This window comes from Capricornis sumatraensis, chromosome X (assembly GCF_032405125.1).
Source record: "Capricornis sumatraensis isolate serow.1 chromosome X, serow.2, whole genome shotgun sequence".
Classification (NCBI taxonomy): Eukaryota; Metazoa; Chordata; class Mammalia; order Artiodactyla; family Bovidae; genus Capricornis; species Capricornis sumatraensis.
Genome location: NC_091092.1, coordinates 61,501,352 through 61,515,793, shown reverse-complemented (window position 1 = coordinate 61,515,793; position 14,442 = coordinate 61,501,352). Strand labels below are relative to the sequence as shown.

Sequence of the window (14,442 nt, the reverse complement as noted above, 5' to 3'; positions counted from 1 at the left end):
TGCAGTGTTTCTGGCAGCTGTGTTTTCTGCCTGCCAGGATGAGGTGGGGTGGGGTGGACGCAGGCCCTGGGTGAATACATCCCTTCTGATGGGAAGAGTCTCTTTCTGCTTGGAGCCAAAGTGAACACGGATCCACAAGCTGGGCACCATTGCGACCCTCTCTCTACAACACCACATGTCCCCTGTGCTCATATGGGCTGTACATGCACCTGCCGTTGCCCACATGTAAATAATTTGCTGGACAATTTATGGCTTTGGGCAAAATCTAGTCTATGCCCACAGGGTTTAAACAAGGAGTGGCTGCTGGGTATGAATGCGAGTGTCCTTTAGGATGGGGGATGATGATTTCCTAAGTGATCAACAGGGTGAGAGGGAACTTCTGCTAGACATCTGCTGAGCTGACCTCGTGGGTGAGTGTAGGACTGGCTGTTTGGCAGGACCCCGTGGAGGCTTTGGCCATATTTTTCCTCTGTTCATTCACACTGCCACTCCGAAGACCATCAATGAATACTTCCTCTGGGCCAGGACGCTGATCCACTCTGAGATGAGCAGCACAGAAGGACAGTAAGTTTGAGAGGACGATAGGAATTCAACTTGAAGCATGCTAAGTCTGAGGCATCCTCACTCTTCCTCGTTCCTAATATCTGATCAGTGCAAAATCTTGCCACTTCTGCGTCCTGAATATTTTTTGTAAACCCACTCACTTCTCTTTCCTCCCCTGTTACTTAGAATTTCAACCCAGCAACACTCTTTCTTTTTCTGTTAATTACAAAACTGTATTAAAGGACCCAAGTCTTTGCTTGACCCTCAGTCCTCAGGGGAAAAAATCTCCGCTCCTACCATAACCACAGCAATAGCAGCAACATCAACAACATACAGCAGCTCAATGAGGCATGTATGACCCCTAATGAATAATCAAACACATGAACTTTCTGTTTTTCTCTCCTTCCCAAAGTGTTTTTAAAATTTTGTATTGAGATATAATTTACACACCATAAATTTGACTCCTTTTACTTGTACCTTCAAGGATTTTTAGTAAATTTATCAAGTGGTGCAACCATCACTGCATCCAACGTTAGCTATTTCTATCACCTCAATAGCATCTCTCTCTTGCCCATGTGCACTTAGTCCCCATTACCACCCCAACCCTCTTAGCAATCACTAGTCTACTTCTTGTCTCTATGGATTTACCTACCTTGGACATTTCATATAAATGGAATCACACATATGTGGTCTTTTCTGACTTGCTTCTTTTACTTAGCATGACATTTTTAAGGTTCATCCATATTGTAGTATGACCATACTTCATTACTTCTGATGGCCAAATAATGGTAGATAACATGTATATATCACCTTATGTTTATGAACATTTGGGTTATCTCCACCTTTTTGCTATTGTGAATAAGGCAGGTATGGACATTTATGCACACGATTTTGGGTGCACATATGTTTTCAATTCTCTTCGGTAGATACCTAGCAGTAGAATTGCTGGTCATGTGGTAACTATATGTTGAATTCTTTGAGTAACTGCAAAACTTTTTCACAGTGGCTGCACCATTTTACATTCCTGCCAGCAGCATATGACAATTTTAATTTTTCCAAAATACTTATTTTCTGTTTTTATTTTTATTTTTTAAATTTTTATTGGAGTACAATTGATTTACAATGTGTTAGTTTCAAATGTACAGCAAAGGGAAATGTTTATACATGTACATATATCCACTCTTTTTTAGATTATTTTACCATATTAGCCATTACAGAGTATTGAGTAGAGTTCCATGTGCTATGCAGTAGGTGCTTATTTGTTGTCTGTTTTATACATAGTAGTGTGTATATGTCAATCCCGATCTCCCAACTTATCCCTCTCCCTCCCTTATCCCCCAGTAACTGTTATCTTGTTTTCTATATCTGTGACTCTATTTCTGTTCTGCAAATAAGTTCATCTGTACCCATTATTTTTAGATTCCACAAGTAAGTGATACCATATGATATTTGTCTTTCTCTGTCTGACTTAGTATGATAATTTCTAGGTTCATCCATGTTGCTGCAAATGGCATTATTTTGTTTTCTTTTTTTATTGCTGCATAGTATTCCATTGTGCATATGTACCACATCTTTTTTTTAATCCATTCCACTGTCAATGGATGTTTAGGCTGCTTCCATGTCAAGGCTATTGTAAATTGCACTGTAGTGAGCATTGAAGTGCATGTCCCTTTTCAAATTATGGACTTCTCCAGATAGATATATGACCAGGGCTGAGATTGCTGGATCAAATGGCAGTTCTATTTTTAGTTTTTTCAAAAACTTCCATACTGTTCATAGTGAGCACACCAATTTACATTCACACCAACAGTGTAGCAGGGTTTCCTTTTCTCCACACTCTCTCTGGCCTTTATTGTTTGTAGATCTTTTGATGATGGCCATTCTGACTCATGTGAGGTGATATGACATTCTAGTTTTGACTTGCCTTTCTATAATAATGAGCAAGGTTGAGCATCTTTTCATGTGTTTATTAGGAATCTGTATGTCTTATTTGGAGAAATGTCTATTTAGGTCTTCTGCCCAGTTGTTGATTGGGTTGTTTGTTCTTCTGGTATTGAGCCATGTGAGCTGCTTGTATATTTTGGAGATTAATCCTTTGCCAGCTGCTTCATTTGCAATTATTTTCTCCCATTCTGAGGGTAGTCTTTTCATCTTGTTTATAATTTTCTTTGCTGTGAAAAAGCTTTTTATTAGGTCTCATTTTTTTATTTTGTTTTTTATTTCCATTATGCTAGGAGGTGGATCAAAAAGGGTCTTGCTGCAATTTGTATCAGAAAGTGTTCTGCTTATATTTCTTTTAAGAGTTTTATAGTTTCTGGACTTACATTTAGGTCTTTAATCCACTTTCAATTTATTTCTGTGTATGGTGTTAGGGAGTGTTCTAATTTATTTCTTTTGCATGTAGCATGTCCAGCTTTCCCAGCACCACTTACTGAAGAGGCTGTCTTTTGCCCATTGTATATTCTTGTCTCCTTTGTCATAAATTAGGTGACCATAGGGGTGTGGGTTTATCGCTGGGCTTTCTAACCTGTTCCAGATTGAAGGCAGGAGGAGAAGGGGACGACAGAGGATGAGATGGTTGGATGGCATCACTAACTTGATGGACACGAGCTTGAGCAAGCTTCTGGAGTTGGTGATGGACAGGGAAGCCTGATGTGCTGCAGTCCATGGGGTCGCAAAGAGCTGGACACGACTGAGCAATTGAACTGAGCTGATCCTGTTCTGATTATATTTTTGTTTTTGTGCCAGTACCATACTCTCTAGATTACTGTAGCTTTGTCATATAGTTTGGGGAGCCTGCTTCCTCTAGCTCTGTTTTTCTTTCCCAAGATTGCTTTGGCTATTTGGAGTATTTTGTGTTTCCATACAAACTGTAAAGTTTTCATTCTAATTCTGTGAAAAATGTACTTTGATAGGGATTGCATTGAATCTGTAGATTGCTTTGGATAGTACAGTCATTTTCAGAATATTGATTCTTCCAATCCAAGAAGATGGTATATTTCTTCATCTGTTTGTGTTGTCTTTGATTTCTTTCATCAGTATCTTATTGTTTTTTGAGTACAGGTCTTTTGTCTCCTTAGGTAGATTTATTTCTAGGTATCTTATTCTTTTTGTTGTGATGGTAAATGGGGTTGTTTATTTAGTTTCTCTTTCTGACATTTCATTGTTAGGATTCATTGTATAGGATTTCTGTGTATTAATTTTGCAACTTTACTAGATTCACTGATTAGCTTTAGTAGTTTTCTGGTAGCATCTTTAGTATTATCTATGAATGGTATCATATCATCTGCAACCACTGACAATTTTACTTCTTCTTTTGTAATTTGCATTCCTTTTATTTCTTTTTCTTCTCTGATTGCCCTGGCTAGAACTTCTAAAACTATGCTGAATAATAGTGGTGAGAATGGACATCCTTGTCTTGTTCCTAATCTTAAGGGGAATCCTTTGTTTTTCACCACTGAGAATGATATTTGCTATGGATTTTTCATATATGGCCTTTGTTATGTTGAGGTAGGTTTCCTCTATGCCCACTTTCTGGAGAGTTTTTCTTTTTTTAAATCATAAATGGGTTTTTAATTTTGTCAAAAACTTTCTCTGCATCTATTGAGGTGATCATATGGTTTTTATTCTTCTTTAATATGGTAAATCATATTGATTGATTTGCATATATTGAAGGATCCTTGCATCCCTGGGATAAATTCCACTTGATCAGAGTGTATGATCCTTTTAATGTGTTGTTGGATTCTGTTTGCTAGTATTTTGTTGAGGAATTTTGTGTGCATGTTCATCAGTGATATTGGCCTGTAATTTCCTTTTTTGTGATATCTTTGTCTGGTTTTGGTATCAGGTGATGGTGGCCTCATAGAGTGAGCTTAGGACTGTTTCTTATGCTGCAGTTTTTTGGAAGAGCTTGAGAAGGATAGGTGTTAGCTGTTCTCTAAATTTTTGACAGAATTTGCCTGTGAAGCCACCTGGTTCTGGACTTTTGTTTGTTGGAAGAGTTTTAATCACTGTTTCATTACTTGTGATTGGTCTGTTGCTATTTTCTATTTCATCCTGTTTCATTCTTAGAAGCTTGTACCTTTTAAAGAATCTATCCATTTCTTCCAAGTTGTCCATTTCATTGGCATATAGTTGCTTGGAGTGTTAGTTTGAAAAGGTCTTGTAGGTCTTAATAGAAGTGTTCAACTTCAGCTTCTTCAGCGTTACTGGTTGGGGCAGAGGCTTAGATTACTGTGATATTGAATGGTTTGCCTTGGAAACAAACAGAGATCATTCTGTCGTTTTGAGATTGCATCCAAGTACTGCATTTTGGACTCTTTTGTTGACCGTGATGGCTACTCCATTTCTTCTGAGGGATTCCTGCCCACAGTAGTAGATATAATGGTCATCTGAGTTAAATTCACCCATTCCAGTCCATTTTAGTTTGCTGATGCCTAGAACATCGACTTTCACTCTTGCTATCTCTTGTTTGACCACTTCCAATTTGCCTTGATTCATGGACCTGACATTCCAGGTTCCTATGCAATATTGCTCTTTGCAGCATCAGACCTTGCTTCTATCACCAGTCACATATACAACTGGGTATTGTTTTTGCTTTGGGTCCATTCCTTTATTCTTTCTGGAGTTATTTCTCCACTGATCTCCTGTAGCATATTGGGCACCTACTGACCTGGGGAGTTCCTCTTTCAGTATCTTATCATTTTGCCTTTTCATACTGTTCATGGGGTTCTCAAGGCAAGAGCCCCATGACATGGAACAACAGACTGGTTCCAAATAAGAAAAGGATGTACTCTGCATATAAGTTAAATATTCAGGGTGACAATATACAGCCTTTTCCTATTTGGAACCAGTCTGTTGTTCCATGTTGTTTCATTATAGGGGACTGGAATGCAAAAGTAGGAAGTCAAGAAACATCTGGAGTAACAGGCAAATTTGGCTTGTGTTTTCTGATTTTCTGTCTGGATGATCTACTGGTGTAAGTGGGGTGTTAAACTCTCCTACTGCTATTGTGTTAATGTTGCTTTTCCCCTTTATGGCTGATAGCAATTGCCTTATCATGGAGGTGCTCCTATGTTGGGTACATAAATAATTACAATTGTTATGTCTTCTTACTGGATTGAACTCTTGTTAGGAACACATGTATACCCGTGGCAGGTTCATGTTGATGTATGGCAAAATCAATACTGTAAAGTAATTAGCCTCCAATTAAAATAAATAAATTTAAATTAAAAAAATTATAGTCATTACAGTGGATGTGGCAGTGGTGTTATCTCATCGTGATTTTGACTTCCATTTTCCTAATGACTAATTAATTAATGACTAATATTAATTAATTGAGATTGGGTGCAATCTAAAAAATGACAGAATGATCTCTATTTGTTTCCAAGGCAAACTATTCAATATCACAGTAATCCAAATCTATGCCCTAACCACTAATGCCAAAGAAGCTGAAGTTGAGCTGTTCAATGATGACCTGGACTAACCTTTTAGAACTAACACCAAAAAAGATGTCCTTTTCATCATAGGTAACTGGAATGCAAAAGTGAGAAGTCAAGAGATACCTGGAGTAACAGGCAAGTTTGGCCTTGGAGTACAAGATGAAGCAGAGCAAAGGCTAACAGAGTTTTACCAAGAGAATGCATTGGTCATAGCAAACGCCCTCTTCCAACAACACAAGAGAAGACTCTACACATGGACATCACCAGATGGTCAATACCAAAATCAGATTGATTATAGTCTTTGCAGCCAAAGATGTAGAAGCTCTATACAGTCAGCAAAAACAAGACCAGGAGCTGACTCTGTCTCAGATCATGAACTCCTTATTGCCAAAACCAGACTTAAATTGAAGAAAGTAGGGGAAACCAGTAAACCATTCAGATATGACCTAAATCAAATCCCTCACGACTATACAGTGGAAGTGAGAAATAGATTCAAGGGACTAGATGTGATAGACAGAGTGCCTGATGAACTATGGATGGAGGTTCATGACATTGTACAGTAGACAGGGATCAAGAACCTCCCCAAGAAAAAGAAATGCAGAAAATAAAAATGGCTGTCTGAGGAGACCTTATAAATATCTGTGAAAAGAAGAGAAGTGAAAAGCAAAGGAGAAAAGGAAAGATACACCCATTTGAATGCAGAGTTCCAAAGAATAGCAAGGAGAGATAAGAAAACCTTCCTTAGTGATCAATGCAAAGAAATAGAGGAAAACAACAGAACGGGAAAGACTAGAGATCTTTTCAAGAAAATTAGAGATACAAAGGGAACAAATAAAGGACATAAATGGTGTGGACCTAACAGAAGCAGAAGATATTAAGAAGAGGTGGAAAGAATACACAGAAGAACTGTACAAAAAAAGAGCTTCAAGACCCAGATAATCACGATGGTGTGATCACTCATCTAGAGCCAGACATCCTGGAATGTAAAGTCAAGTGGGCCTTAGGAAGCATCACTACTAACAAAGCTAGTGGAGGTGATGGATTTCCAGTTGAACCATTTCAAATCCTGAAAGACGATGCTGTGAAAGTGCTGCACTCAATATGCCAACAAATTTGCAAAACTCAGCAGTGGCCACAGGACAGGAAAAGGTCAATTTTCATTCCAATCCCGAAGAAAGGCAATGCCAAAGAATGCTCAAACTACAGCACAATTGTACTCATCTCACACTCTAGTAAAGTAATACTCAAAATTCTCCAAGCCAGGCTTCATCAATACGTGAACTGTGAACTTCCAAATGTTCAAGCTGGTTTTAGAAAAGGCAGAGGAACCAGAGATCAAATTGCCAGCATCTGCTGGATTATTGAAAAAGCAAGAGAGTTCCAGAAAAACATCTATTTCTGCTTTATTGACTATGCCAAAGCCTTTGACTGTGTGGATCACCACAAACTGTGGAAAATTCTGAAAGAGATGGAAATACCAGACCACCTTAAGCTGCCTCTTAAGAGGTATAAATCTGTATGCAGGTCAAGAAGCAATATTTAGAACCGGACATGGAACAAAGGATTGGTTCAAAGTTGGGAAAAGAGTATGTCAAGGCTGTATATTTTCACCCTGCTTATTTAACTTATAGGCAGAGTACATCATGTGAAATGCCAGGCTGGATGAAGCACAAACTGGAATCAAGATTTCTGGGAGAAATATCAACAACCTCAGATATGCAGATAATACCACCTTTATGGCAGAAAGTGAAGAGAAACTAAAGAGCTTGTTGATGAGGGTGAAAGAGGAGAGTGAAAAAGCTGGCTTAAAACTCGACATTTAGAAAACTAAGATCAATACTAACACATATATATGGAATTTAGAAAGATAGCAATGACGACCCTGTATGCAAGACAGGAAAAAAGACACAGCGGTGTATAACGGACTTTTGGACTCAGAGGGAGAGGGAGAGGGTGGGATGATTTGGGAGAATGGCATTCTATCATGTATACTATCATGTAAGAATTGAATCGCCAGTCTATGTCTGACGCAGGATACAGCATGCTTGGGGCTGGTGCATGGGGATGACCCACAGAGATGTTATGGGGAGGGAGGTGGGAGGGGGTTTCATGTTTGGGAACACATGTAAGAATTAAAGATTTTAAAATTAAATAAAAAAATTAATTAAAAAAAAATAAAAACACTGAAAAAAAAAAGAAAAAAAAAAAACAACTCAGGTCCATAGAACAAGTCTTAACAGATTAAAGACTGCATCGAGTTCAAAAAAAAAAAAAAAAAAGAAAACTAAGATCATGGCAATCAGTCCCATCATTTCACGGCAAATAGATGGCAGAAAAATGGAAACAGTGACAGACTTTATTTTCTTGTGCTCCAAAATCACAGGATTTTTTTTTCCCATAGGGGAGTGGCCAAGATGGTGGAATGGGAAGGCTCTGAGCTCACCTCTCCCATTGACATACCAAAATTACTACTATTTACAGAGCAACTGTTGATAAGAATAACTTGAACACTAGCAGAAAGATCTGAAGGAAAGAACCACAGTGACACAGGTAGAAGGAAGTGAAGACGTGATATAGTCAAGACCCATATTCTTGTGGGAGGATAATTACTATTGCATAGGTTCTCCCCAAGGATAGAGTAGGAGTGAGTCCCACATCATGTTCCTCAGTCTAAGAGTCCTGTACCAGAAGGACAAGATCCTAAAGCATTTGGAGTCAGTGGGGCTTATTTTTAGAGAGCCAGAGATCTGTAGAAAAACTCCAGACTTAAAGGGTGAACACAAGATCTCATACACTCTGAGACCAAAGCCAGAGGCAATAATTTGAATGAGGCCTGGGAGAGAGCCACTTGCTGATCTTGGAGACACTTCCAAAGAGGTAGGAGGCAACGGGGACCTCTCCTAGGGACACAGGCACTGGCAACAACTATTTTTGGGAGCCCATTCTCAAAATGGATCACAGACATAACTGCAAAACTCTAAAACCCCTAGAAGATAACATAGAAGAAAACCCAGAGGACCATGGGTATGGTGATGACTTTTTAGATAAAGCGTGAAAGATGACCTGTGAAAGAAATAAGTGATATGCTTGATGCCATTAAAATTTAAAACTTCTTTGCAAAAGACCCTGTCAAGAGAATAATACAAGCCACAGACTGGGAGAAAAATATTTGAAAAGGACACATCTCATAAAAGATTGTTATCCAAAATATAAAAAGTATCTACACTTTGGTGTTCATCCTTTGGGTGTAACGTCTATGTCTGTCTTTATTTATTTATTTATTCTGCATGTAGATGTTCAGTTGTTTCAGTATCATTTGTTTAAAATAGTATTTATGTTCCACTGTTTTTTCTTTGCTCCTTATCCAAAGATTAGTCAATTATATTTATGTAGGTCCATTTTGGGGCACTCTGTTCTATTCCATTTATCTATTTGTTCATTTTTTCACAAATAGCACACTATTTTGATTACTGTAGCTTCATGTTATGTCTTCAATAGGATAATGTCAGTTCTCCAACTTTCTCCCTTTCCTTCAATATTTTGTTGGCTGCTGCTAAGGCACTTCAGTTGTGTCTGGGTCACAAAGAGTCACTGTAATCCAGAGAACTGTAATCCTGCCAGACTCCTCAGTTCATGGGATTCTCCAGGTAAGAATATTGGAGTGGGTTGCTGTGCCCTCCTCCAGGGGATCTGCTTGACCAATAGATTGAACCTGTGTCTCTTTACATCTTCTGCATTGTCAGGCAGCTTCTTTACCACTAGTGCCACCTGGGAATCCCATTGTGTTGGCTATTCTGGGTCCATATAAACTTCAGAACCATTTTGTTGCTATCTGCAAAGTAACCTGCTAGGACAATTGGACTTTTTAAATTGGGTTGTTTATTTATCATAAGTTTTAAGATATCTACATCCTAAGTGTACTTTATCAGTTACATTGACCTCATAATATGTTTTCTATCTGTTGCTTGTCTTTCCCAACTCTGAACAGTATTTCTCACAGAGCTAAATTTTAAATTTTGATAAAATTCAATTTAAAGTCTTTTTTTAAATTGGAACGTCATATCTAAGAAGTTTTTGTATAACTCAAGGTAATGAATATTTCTCATGTTTTCATTTATATCATTGGAATAGAATTAAGAGTCTAGAAGTAAACCTGTAAATCTACTCATGGATATAAATCCCAAAGAGTTGAAAACAGGCATTCACACAGAACCCCACAGAGGAATGTCCACCACAGTAGGCACAAGGGAGAAGTCACTCATCCACTGCTGAGCAGATAGAAAACATGTGTGATCTAGCCATACAGTGGGATACTATTCAGCCAGGAAAAGGAAAGAAGTGATGATTCATGCTATCACGGGCACAGACTCTATGCTAAGTGACAGCAGCAAGACACAGAAGGGCACCTATTAATTGTATGCTTCCCTCTCTAGGAAGTTTCCAGAACAGGCAAAGGCCTGTGGATAAGAAGCTGATGAGTGGTTGGTTGCCTAAGGACTATGGGGGTAGAGTGGGGTGGAGGAAACTGCAGGAGGGGGCAGTGGGGATTGACTGCCTGGTCGGGACAGGGGTTTCTCTTTGCGGTGGTGCCAACGTTCTGGAACTATACACAGTGGTGATGGTGGCCCAGCACCGCCAGTGTATACTTGGTGGCACTGGGTGGTCTGCTCCCTTCTCTGTACAAAGGTCTCCTCCCGTGGAAAGGGAGAGTTCCAACAAAGAGAGGGTCCAATAGGCAGGGTGAGCAGGATCCTGCCAGCGCCATTTCTTTGCAGGCCCAGGCCTGTGGGGGTGGGGGTGGGGTGGGGAGGCATGGGAAAGCAGTAATCTCAGGGGATCTGCCTGTCATAGAGTGTGCACCCCGACCAATGAGGGGCTGGCTCGTGGTTGCTAGGATACGGAGTAGAGGTCTGAGAGTACCAGTTGTCTTGAGAGGTTGGGACCAGCTGACTCATCTCACCGCCTCTCATCCCACCGCATCTCATCTCACTATGTATCATCCCACCACACCTCATCCCACTGCACCGCAAAGCATGGCCTCGGGGAAAGTGGGCTCAATGGTCAGCATGCCCAGGGAAAGGGGCCGTCGAAGGTCGTCTGGTCACTGCTCCCGAACTGCCCATGCCAAGCTGTCCTCCATGAGCCACATGGAGCGCCTCCTGCGGGAGGGCCACTACACCCAGCGCCTGAGCTCGTCCGCACCCATCTTCCTAGCAGCCATCATGTAGCACCTGACTACCAAGGTCCGGGAGCTGGCAAGCAACGAGGCCCAGAACAGTGGTCAGAGGCGCATCACCCTAGAGCTGGTGGGCATGGCGGTCCACCACAACGCTCTGCTCAGCGGCTCTTTTGGGATGACATCCATCTCCCTGGTGGCCCCAGCCCTGCACTAGCTGCTCAACCCTGTGTCGTGGGTCCCAGGTCCTGGGTCCCGTGTGCCTGACCCCCAGATGGGCCTCACCCCGGCTGTCAGGCAGCAGGTCTGCTCACTGACCGACCGCACAGCCCGGTGCCTCAGGCCCAGTCTTGTCGAATCAATCAAAGTGTTTCAAGACATCCCTGTGTGTGCTTCAGTCACTTGGCCTGGGAGGTGGTGGTGGGACACCACGCTTTGGAGAGGTGGGGGTCGGGGGTCTGACTGGAGCAGAGTGGGAGTGTTGTGGGTATGGGTGGAGTCGGGGATGGCAGGCAGAGAGGAGCGGTCACCCACAGTGACAGCACATGCAGTGGCCTTGGTGGGAGAGGCTAGCTGCAGTGGGGGGGTGCGGTGGAGTGGGGTCTGGGGTGAAGGCTGGGGAAAGGAAGGCTCCCCCATTGGCTCTGAGCAAGTAGGAGCCAGGCCAAGTCCCCAGAGGCACCGGGGTCCTGGAGGTGATGCTCAAGACCGAGAGGGTGGCGTCATGGTCGAGCGAAGGTGCCAAGGTGACTGACCGCCCAGTGGCATGGGATGCAAGGATGGTGGACAGCATGCTTGACAGGGGTCCCCATGGAAGTAGGGCCTAGATGCCCATGGGGGCAGGGGCCTAGACCACAAGACTGCGTGGGATGGAGACTGGGGTGGGACACAACCCGCCTGTATGCAAACTCGGAATCAGGGTCACTCGGGGTCACCAGTTGACTTTTTGGTCTTGTGCCTTTAGAGATGCCAGGAGATGCCCTGCTTGCAACCTGCGGGAGCAAGCTGTCACCTAGTAATGGCGGGCTGTGGCCAGGGCCTGTGCCACCACCCTAATTTTGCATATATGACTTTCGCGGGACCAGGCTCCACCTGCGGCCACTCAATTTGCATATCACCATGGAAATGGAGCTTTAGCCTAGAAAGCTGGAATAGTCATCACGTCTGAGACCCACGTTTTAAAATTAATGCTATTTCTTTATGCCTTAGGTAGTTTGGATTTGATTAGTAAGAAGCTTTATGCTGACTGCTGCTTCCCTGATAAGGAACTAGGCTTTTAGTGACCTTTAATTTCATTTTAAATAATGAGAACATAATACCTGCCCACCATTTCAGAAAAATGGTTAGAAGAATTAGAGGAAATTACATATATATGATATACATAATATAGAACAGAAAAGATCTTTTTAAAATATATAAAAACATGTTGCTTACTCACTCAGTCAGTCATGTCTGACTCTTTAGCGACCCCATGGACTATAGCCTGCCAGGCTCCTCTGTCCATGAAATTTCCCAGGCTGGTATACTGGAGTGGGTTGCCATTTCCTTCTCCAAGGGATCTTTCGGATCCAGGGATCGAATCTGCTTCTCTTGCATTGGTGGGCAGATTCTTTACCAGTGAGCCACCAGGGAAGCCCATATAAAAGTATACTTGTGCTAAAATAAAAACTTAGTAAGTAGTAAGGTTAGTTCTGTATGCAGTCCATGGTACCGTGATATTTCTTTTTTGTTTTTGGTTTTCTTATATTATGCAATAAAATCAACCTCTTTTGGAGCCCAGTTCTATGAATTTAGCACATTTATACATGTGTGCATTCACCACCACATTCAGGACATGGAACAGCTCTACCAATACAGCAAGTCCCTGGTCTGGTACAGCAGTCCCTGTTTAAGTGCTTGATTTTTGTAAAAAGAATGTTGGTTAAATAGACCCCTGGGTGGAGAGTTGGATGGGGAGCAAAAATTCAACAAATACCACAAGGGAAAGTGAAATGGAGAAGTTATGACTCATAAGTCCTGGAGGAGGTACAAAGCATGCCTGGAGGGCCACACAGGAGGTCAGGGCAGGGAACAGGCAGAGAAAGCAGCAGGGACTGGGACTTACAGCTTTTATTAGGGCCCATAGGTTAAGTGTTTCTGGGGTTCCCTAGATAAGGCCAAATTGGTCAATTCAAAACCAAATAAAATAAATAAATAAACCAGCAGAGTTTTAGTAAGCTCTGTGGGAGTTCTATCTAACGGACCCACAAGAGAAAGGAGCTGGGAGGCAGAAGAGACTGTTAAATTGCCAGGGCCTTTGGGGAAGTCATCTCAGTTGCAATTTCTTATGACCTTGCTGGCTGTCATCCAGGGCATGCCCTTGAGGATAAATTTGTGTCCACTCAAGGTCCCTGAAGGCCCCTTAGCCATACAAAAAGAATGCGATATTATAGAGTACTTTAAACTCTCAATAGCTGTCAAACTCTTTCTTCAAATCTAATCCTTGACAACTGCTCCTCTGGTCTCCATCCTTTAAAAAACTACCTTTCCCATATGTCTTGTAAGTAGATTCATTAAGTCTATCAGCTTTTGAGGCTGGCTGCTATCACTAAACATACTGCTTTTGAGGTTCATCAAGACTGTTGTGTGTTTCAATAGTTATGTTCTATTGTTGAGTAGCATTCCATTGTGTGGACGTACCACAGTTTGTTTAACCCTCGGCCTATTGGAGGACATTTTGGTTGTTTCTAGGTTTTTCGCAATTTTGAACAAAGCAGATATGAGCATTCATGGATAAGTTTTTATATGAACATATAAGTTTCATTTCTCTAAGGTATATACCCAGGAGTTGGACGACTGGATCATACAAAAAGGTTCTTTAGGTCTCTTCACAATTAGCCTCATTCTCATGCCCTAGGGGCAACCATTGTTTTTATGCTTTTCACCACATGTTGATTTTGCTTGTTTTGGAACTTAAATTATAGAATCATACATGTAAGCACTTTCAGTGAAGCCTCTTTTGAGAAGCACTCATATTTGATGTGTGTATCTATGTTCATTCCTTTTATCACCAAATGTTTTATAGCTATATTAATAAACTGCTGTTGATTTATACATTCAACTGTTGATGAACATCTGGCTTCTTTTCAGTTCTTTATTATTATGAAAGAAGCTGCTATAAACATTTGTGTTCAAGTTACCATGTACTCATATTTTTTTTTCATTTTCCTTGGGTAATTTCTAAAAGCAGAAGTGTTGGGTAGTAGGATAGGTATATATCTAGCTTTATGAAAAACTGAAAAA

General features: G+C 41.2%; 1 pseudogene; it reads left to right on the top strand.

Annotated features, from left to right (window-relative positions):
* Positions 1-11,050: 11,050 nt before the first annotated feature.
* LOC138070697 (histone H2A-Bbd type 2/3-like) lies at positions 11,051-11,377 on the top strand (annotated as a pseudogene).
* The last annotated feature ends 3,065 nt before the right edge of the window (positions 11,378-14,442 follow it).